Source organism: Erithacus rubecula (assembly GCF_903797595.1).
Source record: "Erithacus rubecula genome assembly, chromosome: 3".
Classification (NCBI taxonomy): Eukaryota; Metazoa; Chordata; class Aves; order Passeriformes; family Muscicapidae; genus Erithacus; species Erithacus rubecula.
In genome coordinates, this window is record NC_136689.1 from 34,846,106 (window position 1) to 34,871,396 (window position 25,291).

The window sequence follows — 25,291 nt, forward strand, 5'->3', positions numbered from 1 at the left end:
CATTCAGACTGCAGTAACAACACATTTTCCCTCCTCTCATTTTCATTCAACTAATGAATGCAGACAACTTCCACTACTCCTCACTCCAGCTGGACTTGCAGAAGGTCTTGTACCTGAGTGCTCACTGCTTACAATGCACCTGGTGAAAAAATGCTCTACAATATTTCCCCAGGCATACCACTAAATACTGCTAAGGCAGTAATACCACCCTGGGCTTTCCTGCAATTATTTCCCATAATTCAGTAAATTTCCCAGTTTCTTGTTTTCAGCACAGTATATATATATGCTAATCCTGCCAACCTCTATAAACTTCAGGATTATATCATTCCTTACAACCATTTTCCTTGGACATGAAGCAACCTTCTCCAGCAACAAAAATTTTCCTCTATATTCCTCTTCTGGATGAATCTCAAACTACAGAACCAGCTTCTACAAAAAAATATTTCAAGCATCGAGTTTCATCACTTTCTGTATCACCTATTTGAACTTTCTCTCCCTACCACACATAACTTGCATACAGATATACATGCACACAAAAGAGACACCAAGATACTGCAGCACAGATAATACTGCTCCCCTGAATAAAGATGAAAAAACAGAAATATTTAAAATGCTTTACAGAAGAATGTTTGGCAAAAAGATCATTTTAAGATACAATACCAAAACAGAACCTCACATATTACACCTCCCTAATCAGTACCTCTGACAATCCCCACCTTTGGGACTCAGGTTTGCACTGAGATTTAATGATGCTGCACAAACTTTCACAGGGACCACTGTTGCATCACACCACCTCTCAGAATCACCCCTAGCTCTTTGCAAGTGTAAACTCATACTGAATGCTTCAGAGTATCTTTTCAGCATCACAGACTACAGTATCACCTTTACCAACAGGAATCAAAGGGAGTATTTATCTCTGTTGAATACAATACGTACTACAGCCTAAAATTGCTGAATGCTACGTCTGCTCTCCCACACATCTTGTCAACCAAAGCAGAGTTTTCTATGACAAGATTTTTTTTTTTCTTGGTACACCAGACATAGATATCTCAAAAGCCAATCAGAAATCATGAAACAAATTCACAACAAAAACTAAGTTATAGCCAAAAGCCTTACTACCTTCTGTTTCGAACACAAGGAACATTCCTACAATTCGGCATCATCTAGCAATGACAGATGGAAGCACATACCTACAAAAATCATAGCCTTCCCAGAAAAGTGAATGAGAGAGAACTTCCCCATATAAAAATTCTAGTCATATTAATGAGTAAGAATAAATAGGGATATAGCATTAAAGCCAGTCACCCTAAGAAATACTGCTGGGTTGGAAAGTACCTTGATATTTATCAACAAGGGTAAGAAAAAAATGTACAGAAAGCATTGCATGAAATACAAATGCTTACTGTACTACAAACAATATAATCTTTACTACTACAATTGGATTTGTGAAAATGAAACATTTATATGTATGTGTATGTATACACATATACTTTCATTTTTAGATCAGAGATTTTTTTTTTCTCAAGTGTTTAATGTGCTAGTGCTCATAATAATGAGAAAACTCTGAAATATAAATCATCTTGGGTAAAACCAAGATATATAAAAAGTGGGAAAAAGCCTGCTATGTTTTCTAGCTATTTGGCTATTCAAAGAATCTTATACTGGAATAATCAAGTTTTAACAGAATACAAACTCCCATGTTTTGTTCATACCACTGCTCACAATAGAAAAGCAATTACAGAAGTATTTGGAAGCCAGAATACCTTAAGAGCATTATTTCTTGTATCCTTTGACTGAGAAGGCTTTACAATTTCCATCTAAAGGTCTCACATTTCATCCTTATCTTTATCCTTTATCTTACAGAATTCTAAACAGAAGAGCAATCATGCAGAGGAGGTTGAATGCAAACTTCAGCATCATTAATGATGCACACATTTAGTCACAGATACAGAGAACTAAACAGCCACACCACAACAAGAATATCCAAGTCTAAATATATCTGGACACTAATGAAGACAGACCAAAACAAATGGCACTGCTAGGGACCACAGGGTTAATATACAGTATTTAATAAAAACAATAATGTCATAATTTCTTTCATAAATTTGTCCTAATTTCTTTTTATTGTTATTCATTGATGCCTATATAGTAGTAGCAGAGATTCTTGGAAGGTCTGATTCTGATTGTGTAGGTTGTGGTTTTCAAAAGCAAAGCAGCTGCTCTCTCCTAATTTCTTTCAGATTCTGTAAAGAAGGTCACTAGGCCAAGGAATAATAGAGAACGAACATGAATGAACCACTGTTTATTGGCAGGAAAAGACTGTGATCTATGGCCAAATAAAATTTCTACAGCCATGTATTTTTACTGAAACAAAATCATAAGGGTTTGCAACACTTGTGGAAAAACACTTGAATTGTGTATATCTACCTTACATCCAACTACAAGGATGGCTGAATGCAGATGTATTGCTCCCTCTCAATATCACAAAACTAATGGATGGTTACTATTTTGAGCTAGAATTACAATTTTGCCATTATTATTTTTATTAATGCTGGCAACAGTAAGAGCACCATGGTACAATGACCACAAGATTTTACTTTCAGCTGACAGATGAGAAAAACCTGGACATTTCCACCAAAGCCAGAACCCATGCAAGTGCACAACTCTCTTACTTCATTAAAATAACCAGGGCAGAAACAGCATGGAGGTATTCTAACAGGTGTGGACTCAGATGTTAAGGTTATTCTTTTTCCATTATAAAATAGCAATGAAAGAAATATCTTTCAGGGGGAAAGAATCAGTCTGTACTGCCTGCTCATGAAAATATGTCAATGTAGAAAAGAAAATTCAACAATACATCACAGAAAAATGGTTGCTCAAACAGGCTTTGAAGTCATCACCACTATTAGTTTGAGACTGAATATTGAAGTTTCCAAAGTAGTTTTTTCCCTGAAAATTTAAGATACACAGCTAGAACCACTTTACTCCTTTTTATATAATTTCCTTTTGTCCCCATGAAATCTGACTCTTCCAATGTGAATGAATACATGTGCAGTGAAGGATTAACACATCACTGATTTTTTTCTTGTTTAAATAATTCTGTACAGGCAACACAATTTACTGGTATAAAGTAGGATTTATGGTAATATATTTCCTCTTCAAGACATAAATAAGATTTCTTAATAGTTTTCTGTAATTCATTTTCTTACAGAACCACATTTTCATACATTTACTAGCGTAATGCATCTGCTAGAACAGCAACTGCGTACCCTGAACACTCTTTTAAAAAGTCTTCAATATTAACAATCAAATCTGCTAGAATCTTCTTTCACAATTCATTGTCTACATCTTGCAGACTTTTACCTTCCTACAGCATATGCTGGATTTTACAAAAGGGAAAAAAAATCAAATTTACAAAACAGAAACATACAAGATTTCAAAGAATATGAAAGCTATCAAACTAAAGAAGTAGAATGTTATACTGAAATAATTATATAAAAATTTACAGAAGGCTACAGGTCTTTATTTTTCAACATTTCCCCTTACTTCATGTTATATTGCCTTCATTTTCTGAGAAGTTAACTTTTCAGTCTCTGGTGGTGATAATTAGAAAACGAACTGCACATATGTCTGTTTTTTTAACGTGGACAGAAATTATGTAATTATTCAAATTATATCAGAATTTATATTCAGAAAATTGGTTGTCAGTCAGAAGTGTCTTCTTTATAAAATGACAAAATGACTCCACTAAGAGCAGATGAATTCTAACATGAATATCCACTTACAAAATTCTCTCTTCTGTTAACACATTCTCAACATTTTAGTTGTCTCTGCTGGAGTACCTTCTACTAGAAAGACTTAAGATTTTTTATTTTTTCCACTGAAGAGGAGCTAAGAGAAAAAAAGACAACAAAGTAAATATTAGGCTATGTGAGCACATAAAGGTCCTATATTTTAAAATTTCTGCTGCCTAATACAATACTAATATGTAGAAAAAAATATTCTGCACATATTCAATGCCAATTACCTCAAACACTCCCTATGAGTCATGATACAACCGATTCTGCTGGCAGCACCTTTTTGAGGAACCTCCTTTTGGGAACTCAGTGGATAGCACAAGAGGGGAGAGAAACACCAACAAATACAGGTAATATTCAGAAGGTCTGTCTAAGCTAGAAGTTATTTTTCTAGTGCTTTTCTATCCATGTAGCAATTGCATAAATGTTCCAGATACAGACATACACATATACATGCACGTATAAAAGTTATTGTCAGTGTATAAGTTACTACTATCCTGAGACTGAAATAATTTATGTAACATCTGTTTTCATATTTTTTCTAATTTTTTCTAATTAACATGCATATTTAACACATAAATGCTCAGACCACCTATTTTTCTGCTGATTTTTTTCCCTTTCCTAAGTCATGTGTTCCAGTGGGGTGCTCAGTGTAGATGAAGCATTAAATTTGTTTAGAGGAATAGCAGGTGGATAGTAATGAAAATAGTCCAGACTATCTAAAAGAAGAAAATACGCTAAGAAAATAATCAAAAAATGGGCTACAGTGGCCTACAATATAAAAATAAAGAGACTTTCCAAAAATATCTAGTCTTCTACACACAAAAAAAAGTGCAATATCACTGACCCCCCACTCCTGCCCAAGATGTGTCAAAGCCTCTAAACTTCCAGCATTTCTGCTTTCAGCTTGTACTAAAAAGCAGTGAGTAAAACTCTGAACCTGTGCAAATCAAATTTTAGTGATGTAAGATGCCACAGTACCCCACTGACTGGCAGGTGATCCAACAAGGAGACCAAAAAAGTGCTGCACCTCCAACTTTTAAGCAACCTGTTCTTGAACTGATGGGAATGGCACTAGAGTTAACTGCAGGAGGCATTTATCTTTCTTCTCGTTAGCACCTTTGCAACCTCAGACACATGCATATTTTAAAACAGTAACCTTCTCAATGGCTGTGAAAAGGAACAATCAGTCTTTATGTTCCCAAATCAGAAGTTGGACATGTTAAATTTCTTCTGAACACTCTTACACAATAACCAACCTCTAGGTGAAATTGTAATCCTCTCAGAGTACAATAAAAATTAGGAATATTAACTCTCCATTCATACCTGAATAGCAATTTGACACATTTTAATATCACAACTAAACAAAGTGCACCTGATGAATATACAAATACTGCAATCTCTTGACTACAGTTATTACAGGTGGGGTAGACTTCAGTGAAACTGAAACCTGGGTCTTTGCCAGTATTTACATGCAGCATACATACTGTGAGCAAAGTAGGACATTTAATACAGCCAAAATCTCTGCAATGCTCATATTTCCTCAGCATTCTGTTGATATCGTCCAAACTGAAGCACTCTTCAGTTCTTTTGAGCTTTCTAAGCATCTTCCTTTACCTTTGCATGTTTTTAACACAAAAAATGTTTATCAGCTTGAATACTTACAAATGTTGATTTGTAAGAAGTGTGAACTGGGATTAATTACCGTATGAAAATCCAATATTAATTCTCACAATCTTGCCCAAGTTAGAAAGCACCTCCTTGCTGGAAACTCCTCATCTGGCTGGTCAGATTGCTTCTTTAGCTATTCTTCACCAACGCTGAAGACCTTGTCCTCCCTTTCCAGTCCTTCCCCTCTCTCTTTGGGGAAAGGCTTGATTTGTACTCCAGATCTTAACAGTAAATTCTGAACTAAAATATCATTAGCTGTGAAAATATCTGAGTTACTCTACAGCTACCATGAATGCATCTTAATTCTTTCAGATGACCCAACACTCACAGTTCCTATTGTACTTATCATTAATATTAATCTGTGTATTAAATAAAAAGGTATACTGAAGACAGCTTCCTAGAAACCTTGCTGACTCTTTTCCCAATTCTAGCAGGCCAGGGACACAAACTCACACAAAAATGGAAATGCAAAATGCATCCAAAAAAATTAATTGCTAATAAGAGTGGATGCGGTCAATCTGAAATCCTTAAATATATAGCTGCAGCATCTCTTGTACATAACTTTGTTTTTAAGTTCTTGTCACCTTCATTGAGCTCTCTGCAGTGCAGAGCAGCCATCTGACTACTACACTCCATAGGTACAAGTACTGTGACAACCCTTGCATAAACTAATATACCTATATTTCAGAAACACAATATTCATTGACCGGGAATCAAGTCCAAACCAACAATTTGTATCTTATTAAGAAATTTTTGACTATCAATTTTGCTCAATTTTCTTTGTCAGTTACATTTATAATCCTCAGGTTAGAGATTTGAGGATAATGGTATTTTTAAAAAGGCTGAAAAACCTTCAGTTTTGCTGGTACTAGCATTGACAAAGGCTCAACAAACCACCATATTAATTCATCTAGTGAAGACTGCTTTTGAACCTAGCTGGGAAAGGTGGTCAAAACCATCATGGAAGTTTTCTCTATGGAAATAAGCTTACATATATACTCACAATTATGGGACCAATCTACAGAGTATTTTGTGCACATACACATACAAAACATCTACAGAGTGAAATTACATTTCCAAAGCATATCAGCTATGTGAGTGTCTATCAAGATTCAAGAATATCAGGGTAAAAGGCACCAAGCTACCTTGATTGTATCCAGTATGATAATAAAGAGCTATCATTCCATACATTTACTACCTCTTCATGAAACTGTGGACCCCAAAACACCAATTACAGAAAGAAGCACCACTTCATACTATGCTTCATCAAGACTTGCCTTTTGCTTGCTGCAATTGGGGTATATTAGGTTAGCAAGTGAATATGTAAAGGCTGTGCATTTAATGCATGACTTCTTGGCCAGGGAATCAAAGAGATTAACCTGTAAAGATAAGAGAATCTGCTTGGATAAGGTTTGCATGTTATCAGCTCTTAAAGCATCATTAGCATCTTCTTATCAGGTGTTTGAAGCAGTCTTGGATATACAAATAAAAAGGAGCCCTGAGCAAAATGTTTATCCTTCAACTACAGTGGTTTAGAACACCTAAAGGTATTAAGATCAGTAGAGGAAAAAACACTCCCTTTAAAGACTGTCTTTTTTGCTTTCTGTCTTCTCTCCATGGCCACCTGAACTTCTAGACTTGCAAGAAGTGCCAATTTCTGATTCCCAGACATCTAACCTTGCTTATGCACCCTTGTACATCATTCTCTTTGAGGAGCACATCTCTTGCTGCTGTGGACACTAAAATTGCTATAAGCATCAAAATTTCTCTGGTGACTCTAAATCCTTCATCACAGCCAGGTCAGACTAGAGATTTTCTGCCTTCATGAGCAAACCAGAACCCTATTAAATATAATACACATAAAATTCACCTACTGGCGTGGACGATGAATGAAAGCATTAGGGAGGAGAGCCTCCTTCTTTAAAAAATCAGAAGAGAAACATATTACAATCAGACCTTTTCTAGAAAGACTGGGGATAGGTCTGTAGCTTTAAATGTTCAGATCTTTCAGTTGTGAAGGGCAGGAGAAGGATCATAAAGTAGATACTGGTAGAAAGTTATGCAGACTCTGTGTGATGCCATATTCGTACAGGAAGAATGACCTGCACTGAGCACACTCCTGTCAGATAGCTGATGGTTGAGCTACCTACCATTGTCAGATTTTTTGCTTTATTTTCCTAAATTTCACTTTCCAAAATTAATTAATGGAAAGCATTAATTAATTAATGTTTCTGATATACTATCTTCAACCTTAACTCACTCGATAATACTTTTTTTTTCTACCTGCTGTATTTTTGAAGCACATCAAGAAAGAAGTAATAAAACCTTTGAATGGACACAGGAATGATCTCTTCCTGTGCCAGTTTTTAAGAAAAGATGGATGAAACTACCATCTCATCCATAAAGCCAAGGCAAATGGAGCACTGTGGCCATCTTGATCACAACACCATGAAGAAAATAATTGTTGACTTGTTCAAAATCTCTAAAACATTTATCAAAAGATGATCACATACTGTGAGCGAATACATGCGTACACATTACTGACTCGCAGCAGTTGGAAAGACAGCACAAACACATGCAATCAGGTAGTGTGCATCATCATCTTTTTTAAGAGATACTGTCAAGAGCTTTGTTGACTGACATGCCTTTCATAGGACCCCACAATACAATAGGAATACTTCTGCTCTTTTACTTCCTGTACCACTATCATATTAGGAGACTATTTCCTTTTTTCTCTTCTGTCCCATCTTGATAAATGGTAAGGGGGTTACATACTCAGCCTAGCCTCCTGAGGAGCCAAGTTAAGTCTGTTTACACTAAGAGACTGCCTTGGTAAGCTGCAGCTCCCCAAAAAGCATATAGAAAGCTAGCATCTTTACAATGATTTACTGAAAGCAGCAGCTCGTTTTAATAAAACCATCCCAAAACATAAAATTGATTGAACCAACTGCTGTGCAGGGCATACACAACAGCTGATCAAAATCATTCAAGATTTTTATTCCTAGAATATCTCCAGAGCTTGTAGAGTTTTTCCTACTTTATTATTTCAGTTCTGATACACAACTCACTTAGGCAAGCAGAAAAATTAAGACTGACTGATATTCTGATATTTTTAACCAAAAATTGGGATAAACTCACAATAATCTCCTATGTGAAAAACCAAAATGAAAGCCAAATATACTTGATAATCACCAGCAGTTTTCATCATGTAAAGACTAAGTATTATCTTCTCAATTATCCCTCTTCAGAAGTCCACAGCACCCCATACAGATTACTCCAAAGGACACATTTCTTCCACTTCAAAAGGTTTTAAAGGATAGATTTTTAATAGCATTACAACACACAGACACACACACACAGACACATATAATTGTGCTTTTAAAAGGCAGGAAAAGATGAAAACTTTTTCCAAACTCCAAAGACATCATTCCTAACTTTACTTTCCTTGCACAAAATATCACCCAGAAGAGTTTATCTATTTTGTTGAGCATAACAAAAAGTTCGTCTTTGCAGAGTGTGCTACACGAAGCTTTGCCTGCCTTTTGTATAGTAAAGTAATTTTATGGTATTGTGTCACAATGAAGGACAAAGATAAGCCAACTGTTTAGATTCCTCTCCTTTATGTTGTGGCTTTGATCACTAACAATGCTGCATGAACAGCCAACAGAAGGCTGACATTTCATAAAATATGCAGTGATAAAAACTAATACTGTAGCATCTGGGAGCGATATATAAAATGCAGAAATACACCTAATAACTGTGATCTTAAATTACAAGTTACTAAAAGCTAAATAAGCAGCATACCTAAAAGAAAGATTAAGACAGGATTTTTGTGCTTCTGCTCCTAAAAACAAATTTAAAAAAAATTAATCCAAGATATGCTATCTATTATTCTTAACAATTCCTCTGGTTCTCTTATATCTTAAAAGCAGCCTTGCAGAAGAGTGCTTTTTTGCCGTATCATTAGGTATCAGCAGAAGCCAAACACATTACAAGCCTTCTTCGTGCTATATTAATGTTCTAATGCTTTGTGAAGTCCCCTTTATTGTCTTTTTAAAAATATCAATCACACAAAATACACATAAAACCTGATGGCTGATTCTTCACTGTTATGTAAAAAGCTGAAGCTCTGTGATGACAAAAAAAGTAAAAATCCTTCCAATAAGCTGCATAAATTAAGTAAATCTCAGAGTAGAAATTACATTATTTTAATTTATTTACCTTAAGAACATTAAGAACCTACAAGACAGGCCACATAAAATGGAGGATTACATCCTAGAAAGCAGTGAATCCCTAAAGAACTTACAAGTCATTGTAAATAACCAACTGCTTTTTTTGCTCTTACTATGTTGCTATAGCTAAGAAGCTAAAAACAATCCCTGGGTGCATTACAGGGAAATATATGGTAGTACTAAGGACCTGAAATTATCTGCACATATGGCATCACTGGAATGCTATAACCAGGCCTGGTATCTTTAATTCAAAAGGAAGTTGAAATTAAAAAGGCCAAAAAAAGGAGCTACAAAAATTACAGTCAGGAAATCCTTCTTTTTATTGTGTGTGAGAGACAGATAAAAGATCAGTATATTTAGTTTATTTATGATAAGATTAGAGGTGACTTGATTGAGATCTACAGCTTAGTGCATGTGGAGAAGGTGTAATAGCCAATAACTATCTAATCAAGCATAAAAAAGGATAGTAAGACAGAATTACTGAAAAACATCAGACAAATTCAGTCTAGAAATACCACCTCTTAATTATTACATTACAGGTTAGGCAATGACATAATGCTTTTTTTTTTTTTATTAAATATCAAGGTAAAGGTATTAATACTTTACCTTGATTTATACTAAAGATGGAATGACTAAACATCAAAATGATCTCTCCTGCATGGAAACCAGCTTAATATTAATGAAACTGCAACACTTAATTAACTTTAAAGTTTTATACAACATCTCTGTTCTCATTTATGATTCCATGGGTCATACTTTAAGGCAATTACTCAATATAAAATTACTTTATCTAATGTAACAAAAATAATTCTAGGAAAGCATGCAAGAATAGTATCTACCTTTACAAGAATATACCATCAAGAAACAAAGTAAGAGTGACTTATGTCATGCAACACGTTAAGCAGCTATTGGTCATCCACAAGTATATGTAACATTAATATGAAGCTAAAACAACTGCTCCAAATAACTAGAATATAATGGTGCAACATTTGCTTATGGCACTATAAAATGGGTAGGACTTCCTCAGCATAGTTATGAGATCTAGTAAAATACAAGGTCTAAAGATCTAACTGTTCCAAGGAGTACATAATGAATTCAGCTTTTTAGTATTAGGCTCTCATTTAATAGCAGGGGAAAAGCAATCATGTATCAGATGAAAAAAGAATGCAAGAGAAAATCCACATTTGGTGCCTAAAGAACTGTGAAGCATATTTTTGGTCTGAAAACATACTGAAATTACAGTTTAAGTATGTGGGAGGCAATTGTCCTTGTGGTTATAATTAGTGTCCAAATTTAGGGACTTCAGTGCTTAATGCATACCCACCCGCCTGTTATTCTTACCATGTTTTTTATGTCACTTAATGGAGATGAATCCTCTTTTCCCACCTCATATTTACATCAAGGCTATTAAATTTCTTTAGGCTGCTATAATAGGTTAAACGGCAGTCTCAACATCACTCTTCATCTCCCACTGGACAACGAATGGCATTATGAGACTGAGAATAGATGAAGGCATATTTACATTCATAATGTTCTTGACTATAAAATTTATGTAAATTATGATTTTATATTTGCAAATACTATAATTTTCAGTTTCAATGAATACTTTACTACTCTTTCATCATTAACTTTCTATGTACATTACATGCAGAGAAAAACTAATGAAAATAAAGAAACTAAGTACTGTGATCAAAGAGGTACAGGTCTTCTGTAGAAGTTAAAAAATGCTTTGTTTCTTGACTGATCTTACCCCTGTACAGACAGGGGGCTGGACTACACCTCCCTGCTCATTCAAAGTATGTAAAACCTACAGAGGATTTTAAGCAGGTAATAACAAAACCAGATTTTGCATTGATGGCTTATATTTTAACCCCATCAAAATCTAACAACTGTACTGCTGAGGAAAACTATTTTTCCCCCCCTATTTTTATAAACAGTATTTCTTCTATTCATTGACAAAACACCATGGAAACACAAAGTTAATTACAGAACTGCATGTCAGGTTTGGGAACATGTTTACAGATGTTGCACAAGAATGAAAAACTCCAAAATATCAAATTTCATTAACTAAGCTATTGCTCCACCAAATGGATAGAATTATTTTTAAATATCCTTAGAGTGGAAAAAGAACTTTTCAGTTAAGAAGCACATTAATCTCTCATACCTCTTGTGAGACATACATACACACAAATACTATGTATTTCTACCCACACACTATCATGACTTTTCTGTGATGGCCAGCTAAGTATTTCCTTTAATTCTATAACATGCAACTCTAACTCAAAAAATCTATACTTTCAGAATGAAAAATCAGCAAATCAAATTGGTCCAAATATTCTGACATATTTTTAAATGAGGAACTTTTTTTTGTGTGTTTTGGTAAGAGCTTAGTGTGACATTTTCAGACTGCAAATGCAAACATATGTAATGAAAAAGCTCCCAAACTACCACAGTCTCAGATACATATGTTACTTTAAAGGAGGTGATTCCTGGGTACCTGAGAAGCACTGTGAGAATGAAAAAAATGTCACATCTTAAGGAAGTAAAATTGGGCACGTAAGACGAGTCAGATCAGTTCTGTGTGTAATGAAATTGCTGGTTATATATGTTGTTTTTCAAGTTACTCAACATGCAGTCATTAGAAGACTCAACTTGAAATGCATGTACTGTGTATATATTCAAAGAGATATATTTTAAGGAACAGTGGATCTTCTGGTCTCTCTTAACTTTGTGCCTTGTAATAAAAATGAATCTAAAAGGACTTCAAGATTCCGTTCCAGTTTGACAAGTTGAGGAAGTATGGACTCAAACAATGGCCGAAATCACCAGTCTCTTCCATTAAATATCACTTCACTTTTCCCAATTACTTAAACCAATTTCTTTTTCTGTGTAAAGTACTAAATTTCCCAAGCTTCTGCTGAAGGCAATAGGGAAGTCAGTATCACTGCTACACCAGACCAAATTACAACTACCAAACAACAAACCCTTCCTCTTAGCACCCTAAAAATACTGTGGAAAGGGAAAGTTATTTTGTGGGACTTTTATCTGCAAAACCTTGAGGGATGTTAAGACGACCTTCCCAAACTCAGAGCTTGTTTGTACAAGAAACAGGGAAAACAATCCGATACCACTCCCTGGTACTTGCAACAGAGAAAATACCGAAACCTCAAGATTAATTACAATACTTAAAATAGTCACAAGAAACAAGACACTGAAAGAAACTTTCATACTGGCAAAGTGTTAAATGCAGGTTTCACTATAATTCTTCAAGAAGCTTGCATATGAAATCTTCTGTGTTTCAAGTTCCTGTATTGCCCACTAATGATACATTCAAGAAAGGAAATGCATCTGAAAAGAAGTGTCAGAAAAGTTTTAAAAATTGCATTAGCCAAATTTTCTTTTCAAACAATCTAGGAGCATAGGCATAAAGATCCCTGTATAGAGTAAATATGTCATGAATGTGGAGCTTTTTTTTTTACATTAAATAGTCCATTCTTTTAATGATGCTTATTACAGTATCTTTTGGAATAAGACATATGTTTTGCATGGGAATATTTTAATATTTAAATGTGTCTTTGCTAAAAACTAAAGTAAAACAAAACCATGATTGTTTCCCCTAAAATGTTACAAAACCAGGTTTTGTGCAGGTTTCATAACTATAGTTTTCATGTACAGAAGACTCTATTGAACATTTACATTTCATTCATCAAAGTGCAATTAATAAGTTAAATGAACCTAGATATACAATTAATGACTCACTACTCCTCTAGCTGGTCACTATTCACCTAAAGCAGTTTCACACTATAAAATATTCTCAACTGGACTATTAGATGTAACCAGATATTGATTCACAACTTAAACACTTTACCATTTCCTTTGCTTTTGTCAAAACTTACTTTTTATGCAGTAAATGTTTTTTTAAATTTTTGATGCCAAAATCCAGCTAAAAGTATTGGATGACTTTTCTGTTATAAAAACCAAACAAAACCAAAAATCCCCAAACCCAAAACATTCCACTAAATTCCTATTTTCAAGTAGCTATATTCATACTGAGAAAACTCAGTAACAGCCAGTCAGTTCAGGAAAGTACTCCGTTATTCCTGCAAGTTAAATACTTTCTAAAGTCTGATTCTAAAAGCCCAAAAAGAAACTAAGTGCAATCTGTGCTTTCAAGAGCAATGTGTAATTAAAGTCTTCCAACCATTTACTCAGAAAGAAATACTGTTGCTTCTGGATTTTAAATTAATTAAAATCACTTTCCCTGTCAGATGGTATGACTGTCTCCAAGCAAGACTGTCTTGATCTACTTTTTGTTGGTACATTCTAAGGGAAGAATACATTCACTTAAAATGAAGACCATTTTCTTCCTTTTCTATCCCTTACTCCTCTCTGCCAAATGACAGAGAGAATAATGATTTTTTTCCTCAGATCCAGCTTGGCTCCCACTATAAAGTACACTTCTGGATTTTAAAATAATCTAGATTAATATGCCAAAACAAGGTTAGAACATTTATAACATAGAGAAATTCTTGCACCTGATCTACAATACCCTTGCAAAAGATGATAAATATTGCAAATTTCAAGATACAGGTAACCTTTTCTATAACTCTGAGGCATGCATGCTGCTTAATAAAAATGATACAACAACATTCAACCATTTCTTGTAAATCTATTTGAACCATTCATAACAGAATAAACTCTTATGACATTAATGCTTATTAGAAAAGATCTCAGAGGATCAGACACATAATGTGGAGAAAACTACTGCAGAAGTTGATAGCACAATTTTAGTTCTTCAACAATTACAAATCTTCAGAAATTATGTTGCAAAGAAAGCGCTTAATAGGAAGTAATGTACATCATACAATGAAAGCTTGAACAAAACCACATGAAGATACTCAAAAAGTTCTGTGTTTTATATAAGTTCCATATAAATTTATTCAAATATGACAGAGTGCAGATAATATACAATAACTTCTGCCCACCATGGCTTCTATCACCTTAAAGAAATGCATAAAGTTTTATATTTACTATATGTGCTTATTGAATAAATAGCACTAAGCAATGTGTGGAGGGTCTTAAATTACTAGGCAGTTGGTCATCACTGTCACTTTAATTTGGCTTTATTCATCTGCTTTCCATCAAATTACAAATGCTGGCCAGTCACAACAACTGAGAAATGCTGCTGCTTGCATTGCAGATCAGTCCTAGTACAGGACTCCAACTGCACACGGCTGGCATCTACACTGGTACCTGTCAATATCATTCAGTACATGTTTAGACATTTAAATCCATATAACTTAAGAGCAAAACCCACTAAAATTCTGTGAACTTCTTTTAGAATTTGTCCAGGAAGTAAAGTGTTCTGTAAGTCCCACACAATTTCTTCAGAAGGAGCAGAGGGAAGGAAGAGAGCCAAGGATAGCCATGAAATAGCATCCCTTCCCTTTAAGGGAAATCACAGCCAATATTTTAGAAATCTTTTTTTGTCCTTAAAACTTTACTGGAACATTATCACACATGAGAGACAACTGTCCACAATTGTCACATCTATGCCAGGAGAATCACTTCAAACACACCAAAACACCAGCACAATTTTAGGTTTTTTTAACTGCACACACCGCTGGCAATCCAACTGTTTCTCTGCTCCACTGTTTCCTTCATGCAGATATGCTTAAGGCTGCCATTTTTTAAACCTTTAAGAACAATATTAACAAATCCTTTTTAACAAATTCTGATTTATGATCATCTAAGGTAGCACTTATCTTTTACTGAAAACATAACCAAACCACAAATTACAATCTTTTTGACCAGGGTCTATCAATACAACTTGTAACCACTGCAATATCTCTGAAAAAGTTTGAAAGTCATCAAAATGCAGAGGAAATATTATATAATGAAACTATGTAAGAGATACATAATACTAATTAAAAAAAATAAAGGCAAGAAGTTGCTGTCCTCAAGTAGAAATCACAGAGTGGTTTGGGTTAGAAAGAACCTCTAAAGAACACCTAGCTCAGCCTCTTGTCATGGGCAGAGAGTAGAGAGGTGGACATCTACTAGATCAGGTTGCTCAAAGTCCTACCCAACCTCACCCTGAACACTTCCAAGGATGGGGCATCTGCCTTTCTCTGGGCAACCCATTTCCATGTGTCAACACCCTAACTGTAAAGAATTTCTTGCTTAGATTTCATCTAAATGTACCATCCTTTACTTTTAGAGGTCTAAATCCCTAGAGGGCCTGGTATAAAGTCTCTCTCCATTTTTGTTAGAAAGCCCATTTTAAAGTACTGCAAGGCAGAAGTTAGTTTTTCCTTTGTACTGGCAAGGGTGGTTTCCTGGTTAAAATGAGCTACAAAGCAAGCACTAAGTACAATAAAAAAGCTCTGCAAGAATCAGCTGGGCTTTGTTCATGGCCAGCTCAGGCTTCAGAGTCATGCTGCCCCAAAAAGGAAGCTCAGGAGAGAAATAGGGCAACATGCCAGGGGCAGGGGCAAGGGCAAGGGAGATGCAGTGCACAAAGACCACTGCCAGAGGAAACCTGAACAAGGATGTGAAGCAGTATCAAATTTGTCAGCCACATAAAATAGGTAATCTAATATGGTACAAAGAGGAGAAACACGAAGGATGTCTGAAAAGAATGGGCTAATAACACACAGTACCACTAGTGCTCATCAGCAGAATCAGACATCTACTGAAAATAAAGCTATGGTAATTACTAGTCCTGACTTGATACTGTGTACCCTAGAGGGGAACTGATATAACCTGATTTTAGTGATTTGCAAAACAACTCTTGATCCTGGACCTGTTCTTCCACCATTTGAAACTGCATGCCTTGCAAGTTTTGCTGCATCTGAGAAAAAATTACTTATCTTATGCATATCTTTCTTGAGCCCATCTCTGCAATACAGCCATAAATTAAACACAAGTAAATACACCACCAACTCTGCAGGAACAGCAACAACAGAAACACTGGGTGGGTCATTTGAATTTGTTGGATTTTTAAAATACTTATATGTTTTGCTCATGCAGATGTGTGATGACCTCTACAAGCCACACTAACAGTGTAACAAATGGGTAATTCACTAGCTCCACAAAACACAGATTATTGTACTATTTAAGAAAAGATGCCATCTGTAATATAACTGCAAATCACCAGCGCCTTTTAGACTGATACAGAAGTTTACTTAAATTTAACTTAACTGACAAATTATAACATGCTACTTATTCTAGACCCTGTAAGACAATGGATAAAATCACTTGGAGATTTCTTCTTAGAAAGTGCTGTCTTTCAAAGTACAAACAAATTATAAATTCCTGAAGTATTTGATTACCTGAGATATTTCAACTTATAAAACCTGAACATTCAGTTTTCTCGATGCTTCATAACTAAGTTCGTAAAACAAAGACTTTAGAACCAGGCTGCAAGCCAACAATTATTAACTATTATATAGGATTTAACTACTCCCTAAGTCAAAGGAACTATGTTTAAAGCTACATGGTATTTAATTTTCTTTATAAATCACTTCAACAGTGAAACTTGTTTGACCAGTTTCAGTATTACGGCAACATAAAAATATCTGAAACACGAGAAACCAAGAAGTGTTAAGTGAAACCAATCTCAGAGAACACTGGAAAAATTGCAAGCAGTGGGGACTACAGGAAAATAAGTAACTAGCATTCAGAAGTATTTTTTCTTCAGAGAAATTATCTGTCTTAAATATAGGTTTAATAAATTCGAAATAAGTAAAGCACACTAAATGAGCATTATCACTTTCCCAAAGAAATCTTAACATGATTTAATTTGTAGTCAGAACAATCTACAGTATACCAGTCTTGAAACAACTGTGCCAAGCTTACTATGAAGCAAGCACATAGATATATAATTTTAATGAGATTATACACATCTGAAATACTACAGTTCCTCAAATATGTCAATTGCAGTGTTCTTTTCTAAATTAGCAATATGCATTGCTTTCTTTAATGAAATTTCTAATTTTCTTGTTTTCCTATGAAGGGCTGTAAGAGGGAAAATGGCCACAGACAGAATAGATTCTCTGCTTGGTAAATGGAGGATGAGAGAAGAAAAAAAAAATGCATTTTAGCAGTCTATTTTACTCACAAAAAAAAAATATTTTTTTTTTCTTCCCTTCTCATTTTCCCTCATTAGCCAACAAGAAGCACCAGATCTACTCACTACATACATACTACCTCAGTGTATGGCTAAGAAAATTAAGAGATGAAATGGAAGGTAAGAGCAGCAGCCACAGCTTCAAGTTGCATCTCAAAGGTCAAGACTTGCCTGTAGTCTGGTCTACCATTGCATAAGCACAATACCTCTTCCACAAAGGAAAGATAGCTGGCAGGTTACATGAAAACTTCTGCTGCCTGAACCCTTCTTCACTAGCTTGAATGTTGCTCCAACATCTGGAGTGATTGACTCCAAAGGGAAGCTCATGCTACTGAACTTGGCTCACCTTGAAGGCGCTAAGATGGAGAAGCTGAGTTTGTCAAAAACTTAAAGAAAGGTCTTCCAGGTTTGTTAATGAGTACATAAAGCTTGTCTTACATTAAATGCAAATGAGTAAACCAGAATATTCAAAGGCTTCTAAGACAATTTTCAAGAACAATTTTAACCAGTTTTTGAAAGACACGTGTTCTCTAGTAATAGGACAGACAGCCATTTTAATTAGTTTTTCTAAGCAACAAAATAAAAATACATTCCTAGAATTCTGTAGATCAGTAAAATGAGTTCATTATAATTACATACTATAGTGTTATCATGTAATTTTTTAATTTCACAAAGTTGGATGCAATGGAAAATGATCTGGATATAACCTATCAGAAGCAGTCTAAACACTTGGAAATGGTGAAATCATCACCCATGCACATATAAAAAGGCTAAGCCACCAAAAGCACCAGTCTTTACTTCTCAACTCTATTTGACAGCTCCAAAATCCAGGCACACATCCAGAAGAACTTTCTGCCCCACGTCTGGTCAGTAAAGAAATTGAGGTTAACCTTTAATTTTTAATGTCACCTGCAGCCAGTGACTGCTTTTTCTAATGCAAGTGACAGATAAACAGCAAAACACTCCCAAGATGATACACAAAGCACCACATACCATAAGTGCATTTTTATTTTTATACCAACTCAATTTCTCAAATGGATAACCAATGTTCCTACTAATTTACATTAAGAATTGAGTGAGGCATGAAAATTGTTCTGATGCATAGGCTCTATTTCTTTAATGCACTGCGTAGTGTTCTGTACTTTATTGCAACACTGGAAAAAACTAACTACACTTAAAAGGTACAGAAACTACATATACAAGCTCATATATGTCTTAAAAAATCACTTCAGAAAGTAGTTGTAAATTATCTAGAGAATAGAAAGGAAAAATAACTAATTAAAGGCACTGATGCAAGTCAGTAAAAGCAAAAAAAAAAAAAAGTACCTGTTAAAATGAGTTTGCTGACCTTTAACTACTTGAACTAGTGTGTTTCTATAGACCAGTACTAGAACTTAAAATCCACATTGCTAGGATTTCCAATTTATAATTCCTTTACACAATTCAATACTATCACCTTAACATTTGCAAGGTAATTCCAAACTAAACAGAGGGAATATGGCAAATTGAGGTAATATAGTCTAGCTATTTAAGGCCAAATTGGCAAGTCTTTAACAGTAAACACTGTATCATTACTAAACACTGCCATGTTGTTAATGTTAAGGAGAGGTTTAAATTAGAGAGTGAATTGCCCCTTCAGGTCGGGTCTTAGGGCACATTATGGGAGAAAGCAAAGAAAAGCTCCCACTAACATGGTCTATGTTTCACCAGTTCTGTGGGAAGCAGACTGCAATACAGTTATCCATCAGTTTTAAAACCAAATACCACAGCCACTATTTTCACTTGTCTTTTAAAATTTAATGCAGCAAGCTGGGGAGAAGAGAACCTATGCTTGTAAAGCAAGATTTCTTTTGATACAGAAATGGTATGAGAATAGTTTTTGGACAACTGCAGGAAACACATCACAAACATTTTTATAAATGTTAAATGTAACTATGACATTAATGAAAATGAGGCAAACCCACTTTGCTTTTCTAAAACAATATAAAAAAATTAACTCACATAGTGGCAGGTGCTCAAACACAAAGGAGACAGTTGTCTTCAGAAGGATATTCTCCAAACATTCAACAGGCAAATAGAGTTGGGATATGTCCCAGCCACCAGGAGCAATGAGGAAGCTGGAGTGACAATCCTGGTACCAGACTTCTGGAATTGACCTTCAGATGGAGAATAAATACACTTAATGAAAAAAATCCTAAAAATAGTTTCAGTTTTTTATTTAATCTACAGGATTCAAGTTAAGGATTCAAGATGTAAAGCACTTTATTTCTTCTGGACCAAAGACAAAAAGTCCTCTGGACAAAACAAAAATGACTGAAATTAGCTTAAGTATTTTCAAGTCAAGTAAGTATTGTATTTCACATAATCATGTATCAGGAGAGATAGAAACATGTCCCATGTGATTAAATTTATTTATTTCTAAGATGACAATAATGGCAGACAGACAACAACTCTAACAACTTGAGCATTATAGATATTTATTCAGTATTCAGCAAAATTTTTATCAACATGTGATTTTTGGCTATTTCTCAGCATTACTTTTAATTTCTCCTCCTGTGAATGAACTTCTTAAAAATAGGTATCTTACAAATTTCCGTAATTTGGTATTTTAAATCTATATTCTAGAAAGTTGCCCAATCATTATTGATATGATCACAAGAAGTTGTATAGGGTTCAACAGCACACTACAGCTGTATGTACAGGTTATACACTAAAAATGTTGAAGATTGTGGTTCTAAGAAAAATTTAACAAATGAAACATCAACAACTGATCAGCCATCTATCTTTTATATAATTCTCCTTCAACTGTTCAAATCAAAAAAAATCACCAAAACAAAAGAAAATAAATCCAAACCCTCTTCAAAATATATTTATGCAGAATTTTTCAGCTACTGTGACATGATTAAAGTCTATTCATGACAGGATAAAATAATAATGACACCAATTTTGCAGGTAAATACCCAAATAGCTCCTGAAATCCAACCAGTGTTGTGGTTTATCTGATACTAATATTATGGTATTGCAATATTTAGAAATATACAACAAAAAGCATACCCTCTTGTGAAAAAAAGTAAATTGGGATTTCTTTTTTAAAATATTAAATTAAAGGTAATTGTCTACTCTTGAGTATATAAAACAGTTCCAGCTGAATAGTGGGTTTAGGTTTTTTTTTGTAATTTGGATTAGCATTCTAATTACAACATACTAGCACATAAATGTATTTTTATTCTAGAGCATACTTTGAGTTATTAAGCCTGGCATTAAATTTTGTAACAAGATGTAATACATCTAATTCAAGAGGGCTTAGAGCATTCCTGTATTACTTATTAATATGTTAAGTGAATGTTTGGACAATTGATTTCAACTAGGTTTTGTGACTAAAACATGTGACAAAATACAATTTTCAAATTACATAGTCCATTTGTCATAACTACTGTTCTTTCTAATTTCTATAGGTGTTAACAAATTAAACCAAAAAAGCCATGCTGACTAAATAAAGAAGAGTAACCATTTCAGAATTTAAAAGAAATCATCAGCATTAGCAAATGTATCCTTTTAGCCACTACCAAAGCATCCTTTGCTGTTCTGCATTCCCATTGCCTTCCTTTGGCTTTTATAGCCTCCTTCCTGAATTTCCACCCAAACTGTGTATGTATATATTTGCAGAGGATAAGTACTGGTAAATCCTACAGTGAGACTAGAGTCTTGTACTGAAGCAACAATGAACAACAAATGCATTGCTCAAGTATCACAAGCCAACTCAGTCACAGGTGGATCCAATCAGTGACTGGTTGGTTTAACATAATCAATATATTTAAGACATTAATCCTGTAAATTTTTACTGAAGCAACAGAAACATCTCAGCCAATAGCTAAAATAATGTTCATGTAGCAAAATAAACAGAAAATATTACTCTGTTTTCTTCTGAAAACAGAGTTGATGACAATGTGTTTCACACCAGTTCAGCACAAAGATTCTTGTGTGATTCATACAGTTTTGACAGTTTTTTCAACAAGTTAGACTGCAAAATGGTCTCTGTGCCTGCACTGATGTTTTCTGAGTTAGAAACAAGTTGGACAGACTTGTGAGAATGAGAAAAGTATGATCTCCATTTGAGCATTTGGCCTAGCTGAAATCAAAAGACAGACTTATTGTGAATATGAAGAAAATTATGCCAGAAAATGAAAAAAGATAAAGATATTAATAAGTTACCAGAGTAACTCATGAAACAGAATAAAATATTACGTTAAGATTTTTATTACCATGACAAAAGATATAAAGACTATTTTTCTTCAAAAGTAAGAAAAAGCAACTTTATTACAGGAGCTAAACTACTAGTAAGCTAAACTACTAGTAAACAATATGCCTCTACTTTAGCAAAAGTGATGGCATCCTCATATAGACAGCTCACTTTAAAGGACACCTACTAGACATTTCTGGAACCTCCATGAGGACTGCAGAAGTCAATACCATGGCAAATGCAGACCATCTTTCAGACATCTTCAACATCATTTACAGAAAGCAGTCTTCAATATATGAATAAAGGTATTTCCTTACTTGCAAAAATGCCTCTATTCCCACATATGATGGAGGAAAGCAGGAGTTCAGTATCATATGCTAATAAAAGTTCCTAACAACTAGAATTACTCCAATGTTTAAAGGATTAGGTATCAGGAAGAAAATGCAGGTAATCTGCCTTAAACCTAAAACTGGAAGTGTTTAGGGAAGCTACTTTGTCAAGGTAATGAAACAGGTACAATAGCACATACCTTCCAAAGAAGTATTTGTGCTTCCCATGGTCCACTAGTCAAAAACTATGTTCTGCTTGGAAGACTGAGAACATGAAAACATCACAATGCTTTGCCACTTGTTCTCAGTAAGCCTTACTTCACCCTCCTTTCAAAGATATTGAACTAAAGGGCAGGAGGAGGAAAAGGGAATGGGAACAAAGAAAATAAACTAGTCTAATTTTATTATTGTTCTTCCTCCCCCAATACTGTTTCTATTTGAAAAAATTACATAACTAAGAATACATGTAGTAAACAAAACAAATTACTTTGATATTTCACTGTTTAAACGTATGCAAATAAATTTCATTAATTTCTTATCAAGATTCAATGGTATTTCAAGTATTTATACTCAGGGATTCAAACCTGAATGCTTGTCTCACAGTCTCTCCCTAAGTAAGTAAATTTTAAATTAGACTTTAATTTCAAATTGCCATGTACTGCTTTTTATACATCTGTCCATCATAATACAAAATTAAACCCTAAAAATACTAACATTGACATCAAGATGTAATTACAAGTATTTAAAGAAGTACAATTCCTTTAAACACAGAATATGTGGCATGTTTAAAGTATGGAATTTGGTTACTGAAGAGAGTCCCACTTCTGCTTTGCTTCTCAGATATATATGCACACAAAAGAGCATTTTAAGAAGCCAGAAGCCAAGCAAGATACTCACTTGTACAGGTCTATTAAATCTGTGAATGCAGGAGCTGCTGCATTTCACAGTCTATTATTTATATGACAGAATGAAGATCTGAAAACATGAAATATAGCCTTAAATTATTCACTTATTCTTTTCACAAAAGGAGAAACCGTCAATCTAACACTAAAAGACTTCAAGCATATTTCTAAAGGTTTCATGAAAATTGCCTTATTTATCAAAACTTTATTCCCTCCGTTTGTTCATTAAACACTGTAGCTTTGCATTAAGGTCAAGCAGTGTCAACCAATTACTGTTGTTGGAAAAGTCCTACTTCCTTAATACTCAAAGAAACCATGGTATATAGTGAATTATTTTAATAGGCAAACTGAACACTGTTTATCCAAAGTACATTTCAACCATAAAAATATATTTTAAGGGTTTCTATCAACAATCAATTATAGTACTATTTATTATCACAGCAGCATTAAGCATGATCCTTTGTCTGCTTAAATGCCAACTTTAAAAATATATATATCTATTCCAGCGTATTCAGCAACATTCTGTTCTTAGCTTATAATAAAGGGAAGTAACAAAAATTAAGTGACCTATACAGCAAACTGAAAGGTAAAAGATAAAACATTGAATTTTAATGAGACAGTATCAATTGGTATAAACATACTGGCTTCTGTTCTCATTCTCTGTTGCTGGGCAAGACACACCTGAAAAAACCCCACCCTGCTTTCTCTGCTTCTGATTTTATAGTTTTATTTTATGGCAAAATCTTGCAATACATAAGAAGAGTAAGTGGTCACACACAAATTTATTAAACACCAAGAAAAGGCCACTCACAGGCCATCCTACTCAATACCAAAGTCACAGTCATTCAGGATCAAAAGATTTCCTTAATAGGTTTTGATGTAACAACCCAGGACAAAGTCCCCTTGTCCTACCTCAGTCTTCTACCTGACCCATTTTAATGGCCTGCAGTTCAAAAGGCTACAATGATGATTTTACTATGTAATCACCTCTAATTTTATAATTCAGAGAAGCAAAATTCTGGATCTCATTTCCTTTTGGAACTGACCTGTTTATTGCCATTCCACCTAGTATATAAGATGTGACAAAGGAACATGATATTCTGATGGTAACCTTTGAAATCTCACTGCTATGAGCCTAACTGTGCCTTTCTGAAGTTACAAAACATGCAAAAGCAAAGACAATTTCTTCTACACATCTTGTCAGCTTGTCTCACTGGAAAAAAAGTTTTCATCCATGTCCTGTATCAGTGATCAATGAGACCTAGGGTGATACAAGACACACATGCCATGGCTACAAACAAGAAGAGGAAATAAAGTAGCAAAGGAATCGGGGGAACAAAAAACCAAACTGAAAAGTCATGCTGAAAATTATGGAGAAAGACATAACAAAGTAGGATCTGTTGTCTCATTATTTCTAAAAGATGAGAATAAAGGAAATCAAAAGAAGTAGAAAAGAAAAAAAACAATCAACCAAACAAGTTGAACAAGCCCTCTCCAGTCTCCCCTCAGGGGGCCTAAGTCCCACCTTCACATTACAGTCTACCAGTGAAACCTGAAAGAACCAATTATTGCACAAACAAATTTCATGAAGAAGATAAAAGAAGATACAGAAAAAAAATATTGATCCTTTCAAACTCATCTGAATTACTTCACTGCTAACTAGGTTCATGGATAGGAAGTTAACAGTAGATGTGATACAAACTTTAGATTACAGAGATTCTAATAATGAACTGCATTGTTGATACTATATATAACAAAATACTGTCCAGACATAATCATTATAAGCTGGAAACAAAAACTATTGAAATCAGAGAGCAATTGTTCTAAAAAACATTTTTAACTGCTCTCTCAAACCATACACATATATTACAAATGTTACTCAGAGACATTTGTTTCATCTCTTTCTATCTGGTATTTTCATAGCAATCTTAGTGACTCCAAGTATTTTAAAAATTAGCAGATAATAGAATGTTGGTAGAAACTAGCAGC

At 34.4% G+C, this 25,291-nt stretch overlaps 1 protein-coding gene across 2 annotated transcripts in view; it reads right to left on the reverse strand.

The window, feature by feature from the left end:
• Positions 1-25,291, reverse strand: part of TBC1D5 (TBC1 domain family member 5) — a 309,248-nt gene that overhangs the window by 219,854 nt on the left and 64,103 nt on the right. For both annotated transcript variants that reach the window (XM_079299429.1, XM_079299430.1), the window contains exon 3: positions 19,833-19,987. The gene's annotated coding sequence lies outside the window, so the exon portion shown is untranslated. The remainder of the gene's footprint in view (positions 1-19,832; positions 19,988-25,291) is intronic.